Genomic DNA, 16,889 nt, shown 5'->3' on the forward strand with positions numbered 1-16,889 from the left:
ACAGAATGAAGGACAAAAAATCATATAATCATTTTAATTGATACTGAAAAGACATTTGATAAAATTCAACATCACTTCTCGATAAAAACTCTTAAAAATCTGGGTTTAGAAGGAACATACCTCAACATAATCATAGCTATATGTAACAGACACAGCTAGTATCATACTGAATGGAGAAAACCTGAAAACCTTTCCTCTAAGATCTGGAACATGAGAAGGATGCCCACTTTCACCACTGTTATTCAACATAGTACTAGAGGTCCTGGCTGGAGCAATCAACAAAGAGAAAGAAATAAAGAGCATCCAAATTTGAAGAGAAGAAGTTAAATTATTTTTGTTTGCAGATGATACAATCTTATATTGGAAAAACCTAAAGACTCCACGAAAAAACTATTAGAACTGAAAAACAAATTCAGTAAAGTTGCAGAATACAAAAATCAACCTACAAAACCCAGCAGTGTTTCTATATGCCAACAGTGAACTATCTGAAAAAAAAAAATGTAGTCCCATTTACAATATCCACAAGTAAAATTAAATAACTAGGAATTAAACAAGTAAGAGAAAAAACTCTATAGTGAAAGCTATAAAACACTAAAGAAAGGAATTGAAGAGAACACCAAAAAATGGAAAGCAATGTCATCTTTGTGGATTGGAAGAATCAATATTTTTAAAATGTCCACGTGACCCAAAGCAATCTACAGATTCAATGCAACCCCTATCAAAATACTAATGACATTCTTCACAGAGATAGAAAAAATAATCCTAAAATTTATATAGAGGAACAAAAGATGCAGAATATCCAAAGCTATTTTGACCAAAAAGAATATAAATAGAGAAATCACATTGCCTGACTTCAAATTATACTACAGAGCTATCTATAGTAACCAAAACAGTACGATATTGACATAAAAACAGACACATAGATCAATGGAATAGAATAGAGAACCCAGAAACAAATATATATATCTACAGTGAACTCATTTTTAATAAAAGTGCCAAGAACACATATTGGGAGAAAATCAGTCTCTTCATTAAATTTTGCTGGGAAAACTGAATATCCATATGCAGAAGAATGAATCTAGACCCCTATTTCTCATCACATACAAAAATAAAATCAAAATGGATTAAGGCTTTAAATTGAAGACCTCAACCATGAAACTAGTACAAGAAAACACAGGGTGAACTCTCTGAGACACTGGTCTAGGCAAAGGTTTCTTGAGTAATACCCCACATGCACAGGCAACCAAACCAAAAATGGACAAATAAGATCACATCAAGTTAAAAAGCTTCACACACAAAGGAAACAATCAACAAAGTGAAGAGACAACCCACAGAATGGGAGAAGATATTTGAAACTACCCATCTGGGCCAAGCATGGTGACTCACGCCTGTAATCCCAGCCCTTCGGGAGGCCGAGGCAGGTGGATCACGAGGTCGGGAGATTGAGACCATCCTGGCTAACACAGTGAAACCGAGTCTCTACTAAAAAATACAAAAAAAAAAATTAGCCAGGTGTGGTGGCAGGCACCTGTAGTCCCAGCTACTTGGGAGACTGAGGTAGGAGAATGGCGTGAACTCAGGAGGTGGAGCTTGCAGTGAGCCAAGATCTTGCCACTGCACTCCAGCCTGGGCGACAGAGTGAGACTCCATCTCAAAAAAAAAAAATTTTTTTTAATTAATTTAAAAGAAAAATGAAAAGAAACGACTAATCTGATAAGAGATTAATAACCAGAATATATAAGGAACTCAACTCAATGGGAAAAATATCTAATAATCCAATTAAAAATCGGCAATAGAGGCTGGGTGTGGTGGCTCATGCCTGTAATCTCAGCATTTTGGGAGGCTGAGGTGGGCAGATCACTTGAGGCCAGGAGGTCAAGACCGGCCTGGCCAACATAACGAAACCCCATCTCTACTAAAAATACAAACATTGCCAGTCATGGTGGTGCACACCTGTAATCTCAGCTACTTGGGAGGCTGATACATTAGAATTGCCTGAACCTAGGAGGGGGAGGTTGCAGTGAGCCGAAATCATACCCCTGCACTCCAGTCTGAGTGACAGAGCAAGACTCTCCCTCAAAAAATAAAATAAAATAAAAATAAAAATAAAAATTGGCAGAAGATCTGAATAGACATTTCTCAAAAGGAGGCATACAAATGGCAAACAGGCATATGAAAAGGTGCTCAAAATCATTGATTATCAGAGAAATGCAAATCAAAACTACAATGAGATATCATCTCACCCCAGTTAAAATGGCTTATATCCAAAAGACAGGCAATAACATATGGTGGCCAGAATGTGGAGAACAGAGAATCCTCATACACTGTTGGTGGGAGAGTAAATTAGTACAATCACTTCAAAGAACAGTTTGGAGGTTCCTCAAGAAATTAAAAATAGAGCTACCATACAACCCAGAATCTCACTGCTGGGTCTGTACTCAAAATGAAGGAAATCAGTATGTCAAAGAGATACCTGGGCTCCCACGTTTGTTTCAGCACTTTTCACAATAGCCAAGATTTGGAAGCAACCTAAACATCCATGAAGAGATGAATGGAAAAGAAAATTGGTACATATACACAATGAAGTACTATTCAACCATTAAAAAGAATGCAATCCTGTCATTTGCAACAACATGGATTGAACTGGAGGTCACTATGTTAAGTGAAATCAGCCAGGCACAGACAGACAGACATTGCATGTTCTCACCTATTTTGGGGAGCTAAAAATGAAAACAATTGAATCCCTGGAGATAGAGAGTAGAAGAATGGTTACCAGAGGCTAGGAAAGGTATTGGAAGTGAGGTGGGGAGGAAGCGGGGATGGTTAATGGGTACAGAAAAATAGAAAGAATGAGTAGGACCGAATGTTTTTTTCCTTTGAGATGGAGTCTCACTCTGTTGCCCAGGCTGGAGTGCAGTGGCACGATCTCAGCTTACTGCAACATCCACCTCCCGAGTTCAAGTGATTCTCCTGACTCAGCCTCCGAGTAGCAGAATTACAGGCACCTGCCACCACACTCAGCTAATTTTTGTATTTTTAGTAGAGATGGGGTTTCTCCATGTTGACCAGGCTGGTCTCAGACTCCTGACCTCAGGTGATCCACTTACCTCGGCCTCCCAAAGTGCTGGGATTGCAGGTGTGAGCCACTGTGCCTGGTCAGGACCTAGTATTTGATAGTATAACAGGGTAACTATAGTCAATAATAATTTAGTCGTACATTTAAAAATAAAATAATATAATTGGATGTTTGTAACAGAAAGGATAAATGTTTGAGGGGATGGATATCCCATTTTTAACCATGATGTAATTATTACATATTGCATGCTTGTATCAAAAGTATCTCATGTACCCTATAAATATATACGTCTATTATGTACCCACAAAAATTAAAAAATTTTAAAAAAATTGGAGGCAGTATTATTTTTATTTTTATGTGTGAAACAGCTCATAGGCCCTTAGAAATGTCCCAACCCCTTCAAGACCAGCCTGGCCAATACAGTGAAACCCCGTCTCTACTAAAAATACAAAAATTAGCTGGGCGTAGTGGTGGATGCCTGTAGTCCCAGCTACTCGGGAGGCTGGGGCAGGATAATTGCTTGAACCTGGGAGGCGGAGGTTGCAGTGAGCTGTGATCGTGCCATTGCACTCTAGCCTGGGTGTTACAGCAAGACTTTGTCTCAAAAAAAAAAAAAAAAAAAAGAGAGAAATGTCCCAACCCCAGGCACTTTGCCAATAATGCCTGGTGGATAAAATTTACATGGCACATGGAAAAAAAACCATGGATTCTGGGTTCGCCCCACCCCCACCCATCTTATTCAGGAATGCCTCTCCCATTTTAGGATTATGAAGTTATTCTGTGTTCATTTAATTTATCTGGAATTCTTTTGTGTAGAGTGTACAAACCTAACTTCATTTTTATAAATGCAAATATCAAATTGCCTTATGTATTTGATTATTAGTGGAACACTTGTTACAGGGACTTGTTTATGTTTAGAAATTCAGTTGGCTATCAGGACTACAGAGAGAGTCCAGGTTAGGAAAACAGATGAGAGAGGTAAAATACAGGTAAAGAATGGAGGAAATTATCCTCCTTTTCCCTTAGTGGAAAAAATACCAATCGTTCAAAATATCTTCAGATGACTTTATATTGTATGTTATAAAGGTATAATGATTATAACTAATGACTATTTTTAATGAGATAACTGCCTAGTAGCACATGAGTAAAGAAATTCTAGGTAAGAGGACAAAACTGAAAACCAGAGTGGATCAATTTTTAGTTTCAAGATGTCAATGATCTCTTCTTTACAAAACAGCTGCATGTTAGAAGCATGTCTCAGGTAGGAACTTCCTAAAGGCAATCATAAAATTTGAAGTCAAGTGTGTACTGAATCTGATTCTGGACCCAGGAGGCAGCAGCCTTCAATGAAGCCTTCTGTGTGGGGGCTTCTTGGCTGTGCGTGAGAATTGGCTCCTGTGCGGATTCACAGTAGTTGGTCTTTACCCAGCTTCACCGGAAGTCTGATCCTGCTTTCAAATGTGCACAATGTGGAACACAGAGGTACCTACAGGACATGAGAGTGCAGGAAGAAAGTGGAGCCCCCAGCTTTCTCCTTGATGGTGGCTGTAGATTGGCTGTGTTCTCAGGCAGCCCTCTTCAAGTAGTTTGCTTTCTCTGGATTCTGGCAACGATGCGTTTACACACAGCCAGCACCATGATTCTGCCCCATCTTTTGTTGGATTCCCTAAACCCTGACCATACCTTTATAAATAGGCTTCTTATTAAACTCTGTTCAATTCCCTTGTTGAGTTGTGCAGTTTCCTGCTGGGATCTAAAGAATACACTCATTCTGTTCATTGTTGAGATTCAAAATAAATGATTCTCTTTGCAGTCCCTGGGAAAAGAGAATGCAGGTTTATTTCTACTTTACCGTTATTCTGAGGGTATAGCTTTTTAATGTCCCAGACTTATGGAGAAGGAACGCCAATTGGACTTACCTTGGCTAGAACCTGGGCTTTAGCTCTTCATCCCTACACCCTAAGTCCTTGAAAACTGAAGGTCCAGCTCATCAAGTTCAGCAAAGACCCTCACAGCAAAAGTGAGCAGCTCCACTTGTCTCTTGAGTTCCAGTGTCATTGGCCTGAGAACTTTTTTTTTTTTTGAGATGGAATCTTGCTCTGTTGCCCAGGCTGGAGGGCAGTGGTGCAATCTTGGCTCACTGCAACCTCTGTCTCCTGGGTTCAAGCAATTCTCCTGCCTCAGCCTCCTGAGTAGCTGGGATTAAGGTGCATGCCACCACGACCAGCTAATTTTTCTGTATTTAGTAGAGACAGGGTTTCACCATGTTGGCCAGGCCAGTCTTGAACTTCCGACCTCAGGTGATCCACATGCCTCAGCCTCCCAAAGTGCTGGGATTACAGGTGTGAGCCACTGCACCCCACCTGATAACTCTTTTCTTCCTTATCAGTTATTTAATGCTTTTACAAAGATGCTTTATCTTTTATCCAGGACTGTCCACTGTTTTCAGCATACAGCCACCATATTATCAGAAATGGAATTTTGCTGTCATTTTTTATGACAAATGAGGATTTTTATCTCTCTTACACTCTTTTTCTCTCCTCCCTTCACCCTCTTGATATTATATAGCATATTTTTGCCTGCTCTATATTCAGTGTTTCCTGTTTTGACTATGAAAATATTATTCAATGTAGAACCAAAAAATGTACTGTGATTACCTTTCCTTTCCCATTTTTCCTGCAGTTGTTAGAACTTTTCTTAATTTTCTTAGTTTTCTTTGAATACATGGTGTTAAACGAAGCTAAATTTGGCCTAAGGATGCCTCCATACTCTAGTCCTTATGTAATGAACTGCAACCTAGTTTATTACTTAAACTAACTGAAAGTCTAACTTAGGAGTATACTCTTGTGACAAACAACTGTCTCAGTCAATTACAGCAGCTGAGCTTCAATCACTGGTGGTTGAATAAGGCCAAGTACAGCCAGGCTTGGTGGCTCACGCCTGGAATCCCAGCACTTTGGGAGGCTGAGGTGGGCAGATCACTTGAGACCAGGAGTTTGAGGCCAGCCTGACCAACGTGGTGGAAACCCATATAAAATATAAAAATTAGCTGGGCATGGTGGCACGCACCTGTATTCCTAGCTACTTGGGGACTGAGGCACAAGAATCGCTTGAACCAAGGAAGTGTAGGTTGCAGTGAGCTGAGATTGCACCACTGCCCTCCAGCCTAGGCGACAGAGTAAGACTCTGTCAAAAAAGAAAAACAAACAAAAAGAAAACTTGTCTAAGGTTTTCCTTTTTTTTTTTTTTTTTTGAGATGGAATCTTGCCCTGTCACCCAGGCTGGAGTGCAGTGGCACTATCTCGGCTCACTGCAACCTCCACCTCCAGGGTTCAAGCGATTCTCCTTCCTCAGCCTCCTGAGTAGTTGGGATTATAGGCCCGGGCCACCAATGCCCGGCTAATTTTTGTATTTTTAGTAAAGACAGGGTTTGACCATGTTGGTCAGGCTGGTCTCGAACTCCTGACCTTGTGATCTGCCTTCCTCAGCCTCCCAAAGTTCTGGGATTACAGGTGTGACCCACCAAGCCCAGCCAGGTTTTCCTTTTAACAATGGCCACTCTGTGGTTGATTTTACTACTCCGTACTTATCCTAAATATCTTGATTGACAAATAGAAATGCTGGATACAAATTATTTACCTGAAGAGTTTTGAATGCATTTATCCATTGTCTCCTTGGTTTTAATGTTGCTATGGAAAAGCTTAATGTCATTCTGATTCCCAGTCTTTTGTGTATTTCTGCTTTTCCTCTCTGGAGGGTTTTAGAATCCTTTTTTCTCCTAAACTTTGATAAAATGAACTTGATATGTGTATTTTTTTCAAAAATCTATTTTACTAGGCATGTAGTCACTAATATCTAGAAATTCCTGTTCTTCAGTTTTGGACAATGTTTTTGAAGTATTTGATAACTTTTCCCCTTTATTTTCCCCTTTTCCTCCTAGAAACCTTATTGGTTAGATGTCAATCTTTTAGAGCTGGTACTCTAATACTTTCATGTTTTATGTTCAATCTTTGTCTTGTTTTACTTTTGGTGAGATTTGTTTCATTTTTTTTCTCACCCTTCTGTTGAATTTTTAAAATTATTTTGATACTTTTATTTTTAAGAGTATTTTCGGGCCAGACACAGTGGCTCTCCCCTGCAGTTCCAGCACTCTGGGAGGACAAGGCAGGCAGATCACAAGGTCATGAGTTTGAGACAACCCTAGTCAACAAGGGGAAACCCTGTCTCTACTAAAAATACAAAAACTCGCCGGGTGTGGTGGCAGGTGTCTGTAACCCCAGCAACCCAGGCGGCTGAGGCAGGAGAATCGCTTGAACCCAGGAGGCGGAGGTTGCAGCGAACTGAGATGGCTCCACTGCACTCCAGCCTGGGTGACAGAGCAAGACTCTGTCTCCAGAAAAAATAAATAAATAAATAAATAAATATTTTCTTTTTCTCTGTTTCTATTGCATAGAATACAGTTTTTGTTTGAATATGCAAAATATTTTTTAATTTGTCTGAGGATATTAGTTACAGTTTATTTTTGTTTTGGTCTCTGTCTTTTGTGTCACAGACTATGGTCAAAGAACTGATGATATGCTATAAAGCTATTAGAAACTCCTTGTGGAGGGCTGGCATACTGATGAGCTTTATGGTAGGATGGTGGTTCTCAACTAAAGGTAATTTTGTGCCTGGTGTCCGCACCCCAGGCATCTTTGACTGTCATTACTGGGCAAAGAATACTACTGGTATCTAATGGGCAGAGGTCAAGGATGCCACTAAACATCCTACAAGGCACAGGAGAGCCCCCAACAACAAAGGATTATCTGGTCGAAAACATCAACAGTGCTCAGGCTGAGAAATTCTGCTGTAGAGGGGTGTTCAGCCTGCTTTCTCACTGTGGATCTCATATGTCAATAGCTAAAAGACTTTGGTGTGTGTGGTCAGTTTCAAATCTTTCAGTCCCCTGCTGGAAAATATAAACTTGGCCACTCATGTTTTGAGCTGGACAGAGGAAGGGGGCTGGCAGGGTTCTTGAGCTTTAGTATTCAGGCTTTCACCTAAAATCCTGTTTTCACTCTAGCACTTCATGTCTCTGTTCTCTTTGTTAATATCCTCTCTGGTTCAAATTTTTCCAGAGGGGTGGTCACCAGGCTAAGAGAAATGGGAATGAGGATATGAGACTCAATTTTTCCTTTTACACATTTTGAGATAATCTCCTGGTTATTGATATCTACTTACCCTTACTTTGTACAGTGCTGATGTCTCCACTTTCTGAGCCACTCTGGGATCCTATGGGTTGATCGGCTTGCTTCTGGCTGCCATCACCTCTGCAGGCACTTAGATTTGACCTACCTCTGTTCTGCTAAGTCATTTACCATTCCTCCATCCAATTTCCCCCCAATATAGTGTGGTTTGGGGGTTACAGATGTTTCCTAGATTCATCAGAGATGGAATGTAAGTTTCTGTTTCTTGTTCTTCTTGTGAGAAGAAGGAATTGGAAATATCTTTAAAAGGAAGCAGTTGTGACTTTTATGCCAAATTGCAGAAACTGAATCATATTTCGCTGTATAGATAGACCACTTTTAGTTTATCCATTTATCAGCTTATGGACATTTGGATCGTTTCCACTTTTTGGGCTACAATCAATAATGCTGCTATGAACATTCATGTCAGAGTTTCATGCAGACATGCTTTCAGTTCTCTTGGGTATATATGTAGAAGCTGAACAGTTGGGCCATATGGTAATTCTGTTTAAACATTAAGGAATTGTCAGACTGTTTTCCAAAGTGGTTGCACTATTTTACATTCCCACTACCAGTGAACAGAGATTTCAATTTTTCCACATCCTTGCCAACACTTGCTACCTGTATTTTTTTTGTTATAGCCATCCTAGTGACTATGAAATGGTATCATATTGTGACTGTGACTTGCATTTCCCTGATGGCTAAGGATATAGAGTATCTTTTCATGTGAGAATGGTCAAAACAACAACTGACATGAGAGAATGGCCATATAACAACTGACAAAAGTACAATTGAAAAATATTTCATTGTGTCCCAATTTTGTATATCACATAGTATGAGTTTTTGATATATGCATTTTATGTATTAAAAGAGAAAAAACAGAAAGAAAATAAGCAAAGTCTTAACAATTAATCTCTTACTTCTTTTACACATTTTCTTTACCGTATATGTATTAATATAATGAAAAATAAAATGAAAATGAAATACACTCCTTTAGTATGTGCAAACTTCCAGCATCTGTGTACTGACACGCCCTCCCAGAAGACTACAGCAGTTTTGGGAAAATAGCAACATTTGAGCAAAGTTTACACAATTCACTTACGTTCTGGTAGAAGAACGAATGCATTTTAATTACATTAGTTATAACAACTGGTATATTTGTATGAATTAAATAGTGGAGACCCGTATTTGGTCTACTTTTGGCAGTAGGTAAGCATAATTATACTGCATATCCTTTCCACACTTGTCATCCTCAGTCTTGTGCCTGTCATGATGCTGGTGATCACCATGACAATGGTAGGCATCCCTGAGTATTTACAATGTACTAGATTCTTCTCTTATTATTTGAGATGAATCTTTGCAATCTAATGAGGTAGAGACCATTATTATATTTATTTCATACATGAGGAAATTGAGGCATAGACTAAGTAACTTGCCTGTTTAAACTAGAATTGTGTCTAGAAACCAGTAACAGAAAACCTGAGGAACATAGGCTTAAACATTTAGGGTTGGCATTCCTTACGCCACACAGCTCAAGGCCACAGAGCTGGTATATGGTGCAGATTTGTGTTCTTAACCTCTCTAGTGATCTGCCTGCAGGTATTCAGAGGTTTTATTTAGAGTGTATTAATGGGTTGGTGTAACATTTTGTCATAAGTATGGCTTTTAGAATTGGGGTCACAGAGCCCCGTGGAGAATTTGAGAGGAATTCACGATCCAAGGGATGACATTCAGAGGGCTTGAGAGCTGTGGTCTGAGAAACATCTAAAAAGAATGCAGACTCATCATGCAATAAAGGGATTAGTTTAATTCCACCAGGGTTAAGAAGGGAGGGAAAAGGTGGTTTGTAGAATTCCATCCACCAAAATCAAGCTATAACTGTGAAAAAAATAAGGTGAAGGTGAAACAAACCCAGGGAATAAGTATTATAAAACTGAGCCCACCTGAAAAATGCAGTCTTAGATTGTCTCTTGCCACAGCTGTTCCCTTTGTAAGCATGTATGCTTAGGGCTTGCATCCTGCCTTGAATACATAATTGATAATCAACCATCTCGTGGTCATAGTCACGGTCAGCACAATCTCATTAATTGCCTGGGATGTTACAACTCCACCTCTGTCCAGAATGGTGTCTTCTCAACTATATGGAGTTTTAGATAAATTTAAATATAATAAAATAACCAACCCACAAATAATATTTTTGTGTAAAGTTCAAGAATAGGTAAGCATTGGGGGTAATCTCCTATACTTGTTATTTAAAGTATAATCCTTAAGGAGAAGCTGACAGATTACCTCTGTGATTTTGGTTTTACCTACATTACTAATTTCAGACATAATTCTAAGTTGATAGGCATAAGAATTTGGCTAATATTATGAATTGCTTTTAATAATGGGGATATTTTCTTTTTTCTTTTAAGTTTATTTTATTATACTTTAAGTTCTGGGATACAAGTGCAGAACGTGCAGGTTTATTACATAGATACACATGTGCTATGGTGGTTTGCTGCACCTGTCAACCTCATTTAGGTTTTAAGCTACATATGCATTAGGTATTTGTCCTAATGCTCTCCCTCCCTTTTCTTCCCACCCCTGATACGCCCCAGTGTGTGATGTTCCCCTCCCTGTGTTTTCATTGTTCAGCTCCCATTTATGAGTGAGAACACAGTGTTTGGTTTTCTGTTCCTGTGTTAGTTTGCTGAGAATGATGGTTTCCAGCTTCATCCATGTCCCTGCAAAGGACATGAACTCATTCTTTTTTATGACTGCGTAGTATTCCATGGTGTATATGTGCCACATTTTTTTATCCAGTCTATCATTGATGGGTATTTGGATTGGTTCCAAGTCTTTGCTATTGTAAATAGTTCTGCAATAAACACACGTGTGCATGTGTCTTTATAGTAGAATGATTTATAATCCGTTGGCTATATATCCGGTAATGGGATTGCTGGGTCAAATGGTATTTCTGGTTCTAGATTCTTGAGGAATCACCACACCGTCTTCCACAATGGTTGAACTAACAAGGGAGATATTTTCTGAGAAATGCATTGTTAGGTGATGTCCTCATTGTGCGAACATCATTGAGTGTACTTACACAAACCTAGATGGCAGACCCTACTACACACCTAGGCTAGATGGTATGGCCTGTTGCTCCTAGGCTACAAGCCTATACAGCACATTACTGTACTGAATACTGGAGTCAATTATGACACAATGGTAAGTATTTGTGTATCTAAACATCTTTAAACATAGAAAAGATACAATTAAAATATGGTATAAAAGATAAACAATGGTACATTTGTATAGGACACTTACCATGAATGGAGCTTGCAGGACTGGAAGTTGTTCTGGATGAGTCAGTGAGTGAGTTGTGAGTGAATGGGAAGGCATAGGATGTTACTGTATACTATTGTAGATTCTATAAATGCTATACACTTGGGCTACCCTAAATTTATTTTTTAAAATTTTCCTTCTTCAATAAAAAATTAATTTTAGCTTACTAAAATCTGGCCTTGGATTAGGGCAAACAAAGCATGTCCCATTCAGTAACTTTTTTACTTTAAAAACCTTTAAATGTTTTTAACTTTTTATTCTTTTGTAATAACACAGCTTAAAACCCAAACACATTGTACAGCTGTATGAAAATATTTTCTTTCTTTATATTCTTATTCTTTAGGCTTTTAAAATTAAAACTTATTTTACTTTTTAAACTTTTTTGTTAAAAACTAAGAAACAAACACACACATTAGCCTAGGCCTACACAGGGTCAGGGTCATCAATATCATGGTCATCTACCTCCACATCTTGTCCCACTAGAAGGTCTTTGGGGGCAATAACACATAGAACTGTCACCTCCTGTGATAACAACAACTTCTGGATACCTCCTGAAGGACCTGCGCGAGGCTGTTTTACAGTTAAGTTTCTTATTTTTCTAAGTAGAAGGAGCACACTCTAAAATAGCAGTAAAAATATAGTAAATATGTAAATCATTAACAGTTATTTATTATCATTATCAAGTATTATCTACTGTACAGAATTGTATATGCTAGACTTTTATAGGACTGGTAGCTCAGTAGGTTTGTTTACCCCAGCATCACCACGAACACGCAAGTAATGTGTTGCCTTATGACATTACGATGGCTAGGATAATACTAGGCAATAGGAATTTTTCAACTCCATTTTAATCTTATGGGATGACCACCGTTAGTGTATGTGGTCATTATGTGGTGCATTAATATATCTATATCAATATCTATCTACCTATAGTCTAATTTATTAGATTATAAAATTGTAGTGCTTGTAAGGAATGTTTAGTTTACCCTTTAAGCATCTGAACTCCTAGAAGAGAAACTTAAACATGTGAAATTTGCAAATATAGTTAAAATACTTATGAAAATGACTAAGAACTTGAGGAATTAACTAACTTTGTAAATGGTAATGGCTATTAAAAGGAATTTAGGCCGGGCGCGGTGGCTCAAGCCTGTAATCCCAGCACTTTGGGAGGCTGAGACGGGCGGATCACGAGGTCAGGAGATCGAGACCATCCTGGCTAACATGGTGAAACCCCGTCTCTACTAAATATACAAAAAACTAGCCGGGCGAGGTGGTGGGCGCCTGTAGTCCCAGCTACTCGGGAGGCTGAGGCAGGAGAATGGCATAAACCCGGGAGGCGGAGCTTGCAGTGAGCTGAGATCCGGCCACTGCACTCCAGCCTGGGTGACAGAGCGAGACTCCGTCTCAAAAAAAAAAAAAAAAAAAAAAGGAATTTAGCCTGTTCAGCTTAAGTTAATCAGGTATTAATAAAATAATAACTGAAAGTGACTCATCTTTTATTAGAATTTCAAATAAAATAAAATGCTTTGTAAATTGCACTTAAAATTTAAGGCAGATGGGTTTTAAATTTTGTAACATTAATAAGTGAATACTAATTGAAAACCAAAGTGACTGTAAATAGTTCTTTCTCTGTACAAAGGCCCCCTTGGACTCTAAAAGGCTGCACATTGACACATTTTTCATTCTGGATGAATAGAGCCTTTATGCAGCAATTCCCTGTTTACTCAGCCTGTAGCACTTGTCTAGACAGGACAATAGGCTGGTTAGTGCCAAATATGAAGGCAGCAGCAGGTTCCAAGAACTTGTGGTGTACTGTGGTTGTTGGACGTGATCTTCCTCTACGATTCCCGCCACTCTATCCCTTGCATAACATTCTTACTTAAAACCATTTTTTTTTCTAACTAAAAAAAAATCTGGCCCTGGGTTAGGGCAAACAAAGCATGTCCCATTCCGCAGGTGTGGTTACTTGGACAATAAAGCCCAACTTGCATTGCTCAGTGGGCTCCATTGTCCCCGCTCTGGGCATACGTTCTTCTGGTGAGAGACTTCAAGACCACCCTCCAGAAAAGGGAGGATTCTATATTTTCATATTTTCTGGCAAATGATTTTAGGTTGTACTGATATCGTTTCTTGTCCAGCAGAACTTCAGTTTATTTATCTTGGCTGTAACAGAGTGTTGGATTGGGAATACAACTGCTGAAGAATCATTCTTTTCACGGTCCTCTACTATTTTCCTTTTTTGGGGTCTAAATGGATTACCAGTGGAATAATAGCTGTGTCCACTAGGATGGGCAGGGCTTGTTGGTTCTTCCTGGCATCTCCCTGTATGAGGCTGCTGGAGGAGGTACTCAGCACTCACTAGTAGGTTTTTGAGTTCAGGATTTGAGGTAGACCTGCCTCTTGGAGTAGCCAGCAGGGGCTCTGCCTCTGATAAAGTCCCGCCTATTCTTTGGTGACAGTCGCATCTCAAGAAGTCAGGAGCCCTCTCATGTGCTCCTTCCTATTATAAAATCTTTATTACTTCAGCACAGCTTCCTTTGTCAACTGGTTTTATTTATTTATTTTTGAGACGGAGTCTCACTCTGTCGCCAGGCTGGAGTGCAGTGGCGCCATCTCGGCTCACTGCAACCTCCGCCTGCTGGATTCAAGAGATTCTCCTGCGTCAGCCTCCCAAGTAGCTGGGATTACAGGCACGAGCTGCCATGCCGGCTAACTTTTGTATTTTTAGTAGAGACGGGGTTTCGCCATATTGGCCACGGTGGTCTCAAACTCCTGACCTCAGGTGATCCTCCCGCCTTGGCCTCCCGAAGTACTGGGATTACAGGCGGGAGCCACTGCGCCTGGCCAACTGGTTTTATTTTAATTCAAAAATTTTACCTGATGCTCTCAAGAATAACTTCAGTTCCAAAGCCCTCTTGTGACAGGAAGTGACAGAATTCACAACAAAGAGGCGTCCCTGATAGCCAGACAGGCACACGGGGAATGTGTCAATTAGCCCTTTGGCTTTCAGAGATTATTTCTAACCACACAGAGTCCTCAGAGTGGGAAAGATTTGGGATTGCTTTCCAGCCAGGTCGCTGGGCACAGTCTCAGATCCCTGGGCTGTGCCTCCTGTTGTGTTTCCCCAAATGCCTGGCCTGGGGCCCATCCCTGGGCCCTCTCTGGGTTCTGTCAACCTCCTTATGTGGGGCAGAGTGTGGTTGAGTCCCTGTCACTGTCTGGCGTTGGCATAGTGCTGAAAGACAGTGCTACTGGTACTTCAGTCTGCTACAGACCACCTGGGGAGCTTGCGAAAATGCAGGCGCTGACTCCCAGGTCTTGGCTGGAGGGTGGGGGATGGGGATAGCTGAGAGCCTGGGCTTCTGTCGAGCTCTGGGTGATGCTACGCTGCAGTTCTTGGACCAAAATTTGAATAGAAAAGATTAAAAATGTAGTTTAGGTCTCTTTCAATGTCTCTCCCTCTCTTTCTTTCTCTCCTTCTCTCTCCCCACTCTTCTTTCCTGCCTTTCTTCCTTCGCTTTCTTCTTGTTAGTAAGACTCCTGTACCTAATTAAGATCACATGATTTCTGTCTATTCGAACTTGAGTTACACTTCAAAAATTCCCCCCTACACCTCCACCAGGATTTAGGAAAAATGATGTGTGTTTTTGGTGGAGATGGGCTGAAAAACCCCACTTCGTCATTCAAATGGCAGCCTTCTAAAATGACCTTCAGTCCAAAAACTTCTGCCTGTAGTCCCTGTGGATTATTTATTTATAGTGTGTCAAATAAGAATCTAATCCTCTTTACATCACTTGTCTTTGCTTTCTTTTGAATAATAGGTCTCAATATTTAAAAAAAAATTTCTCTTTAGAAAAAAATAATTTTCCTATAAAATTCTGGTGATAATGACCGCAACCAGATCCCAGGATCCCCATCAGTAGTCATCATTTATAATGGAATTTAATGTTTTAAATAGCTTGCCTATTATCCTGGGGTGAGAAAAAATTATTCCCTACAACCAAGGAATATTAAAATCAAAAGGATATTAAGTTTCTAGTCATTTTGGAACTGAAAGCTGCAGTAATTATTTTGTTTGTTGTGTGCTCTGTACATATATATCAGCTTTTAAATTCTTTCTTGTTATTCTTTTTCAACTTTTGTAGCAGTAGCTGATCTAGTGCACTTACCAAAGGTGCTCCATTTCCTTGCTGTGTTGTCTTGTCACATGTGGTCAATGATATCCTGTTTCTGCGGGAACAAGTGCAACTTCCTTCATGATGCAGAAGCAGGAGCTACCTCTGAGAATTAATAGATTCCATTAAAAAATTATGGTAAAAATTATCTTTATAACTTTACAGAGATGAAGGCTTAAAGATTAAACACTGTTGATACCTCTCCACTCTTACTTTCAACCTCCAAAGTTTGTCAAGAGATTAGAGGCAGATCAAGAAGATGTTGTTCAGGTTGCTGGTTTTATGGCTCAGTACCCTCCAGGTTCCTTGACACTCAGGTGCTATTTAGTCTAAGAAAGCATCTTAAAACAACAGGGCTGACTCCTATTGATGTCAAGGATGGTCAGGATGCTTGCTTGAGGTTGGGTGATTAGTAGAAGCCTTGGGATGGGCCTGGGTCCTCATAAAACTAATGTTCACCAAAGTGAAATAGATAGTGGGTCTAAATGACACACTGCACTTGATTACATACTGTCAGAATTCTCTCCTAAAATATCATTCATTTATCATGATGCCAGTTTCTAGTTCAACCAATTTTTAAAAAATAACTTCTTTGGTTTAATTGATATTAGGGCACCTAAAAATCATTTAAGTATGACTACAACAACAAAACATTGCAAAGCATTTACTATATGCCAAGGGCAGTAATTTAATTCTTTCAATAATTCCTTGAAGAAATTATCTCTACTTTGCAAGTAAGAAAACTGAGACTCCAAGAAGTTAAGTAACTTGATCCAAATCTAGGCGAACACCAGTAGGTGGGTATGGGTGTGGACAGCCTTGAGTTCAGGCAATAAGGAGGTATAATGTCTGTAGAAAATTTAAAAATAATAGTAAAACTAACTAAACATCACACTGCTTTTTTAAAAAGCATTTACAAAATTTGATCAAAAATATATGACATAAAATTTTCCATCTTAACCATTTTAAGTGTATAGGTCAGTGGATTAAGGGCATTCCTATTGTTGTGCTTCCATTACCACCATCCATGTGCAGAGTTCTTTTTATTATCCCACACTGAAAGTCTGTACCCATTACACGGTAACT

General features: G+C 39.5%; 1 long non-coding RNA gene across 1 annotated transcript; it reads right to left on the reverse strand.

The window, feature by feature from the left end:
* Positions 1 to 4,210: 4,210 nt before the first annotated feature.
* LOC117078925 lies at positions 4,211 to 16,127 on the reverse strand. The gene is made up of 3 exons (XR_004435200.1): positions 16,003 to 16,127; positions 15,798 to 15,908; positions 4,211 to 4,892 (listed from the first exon to the last, which is right to left on the reverse strand). It is a non-coding gene; the product is annotated as an uncharacterized LOC117078925 (long non-coding RNA).
* Positions 16,128 to 16,889: the final 762 nt, after the last annotated feature.

This window comes from Trachypithecus francoisi, unplaced genomic scaffold, assembly GCF_009764315.1.
Source record: "Trachypithecus francoisi isolate TF-2019V2 unplaced genomic scaffold, Tfra_2.0 Lachesis_group7, whole genome shotgun sequence".
Lineage (NCBI taxonomy): Eukaryota > Metazoa > Chordata > Mammalia > Primates > Cercopithecidae > Trachypithecus > Trachypithecus francoisi.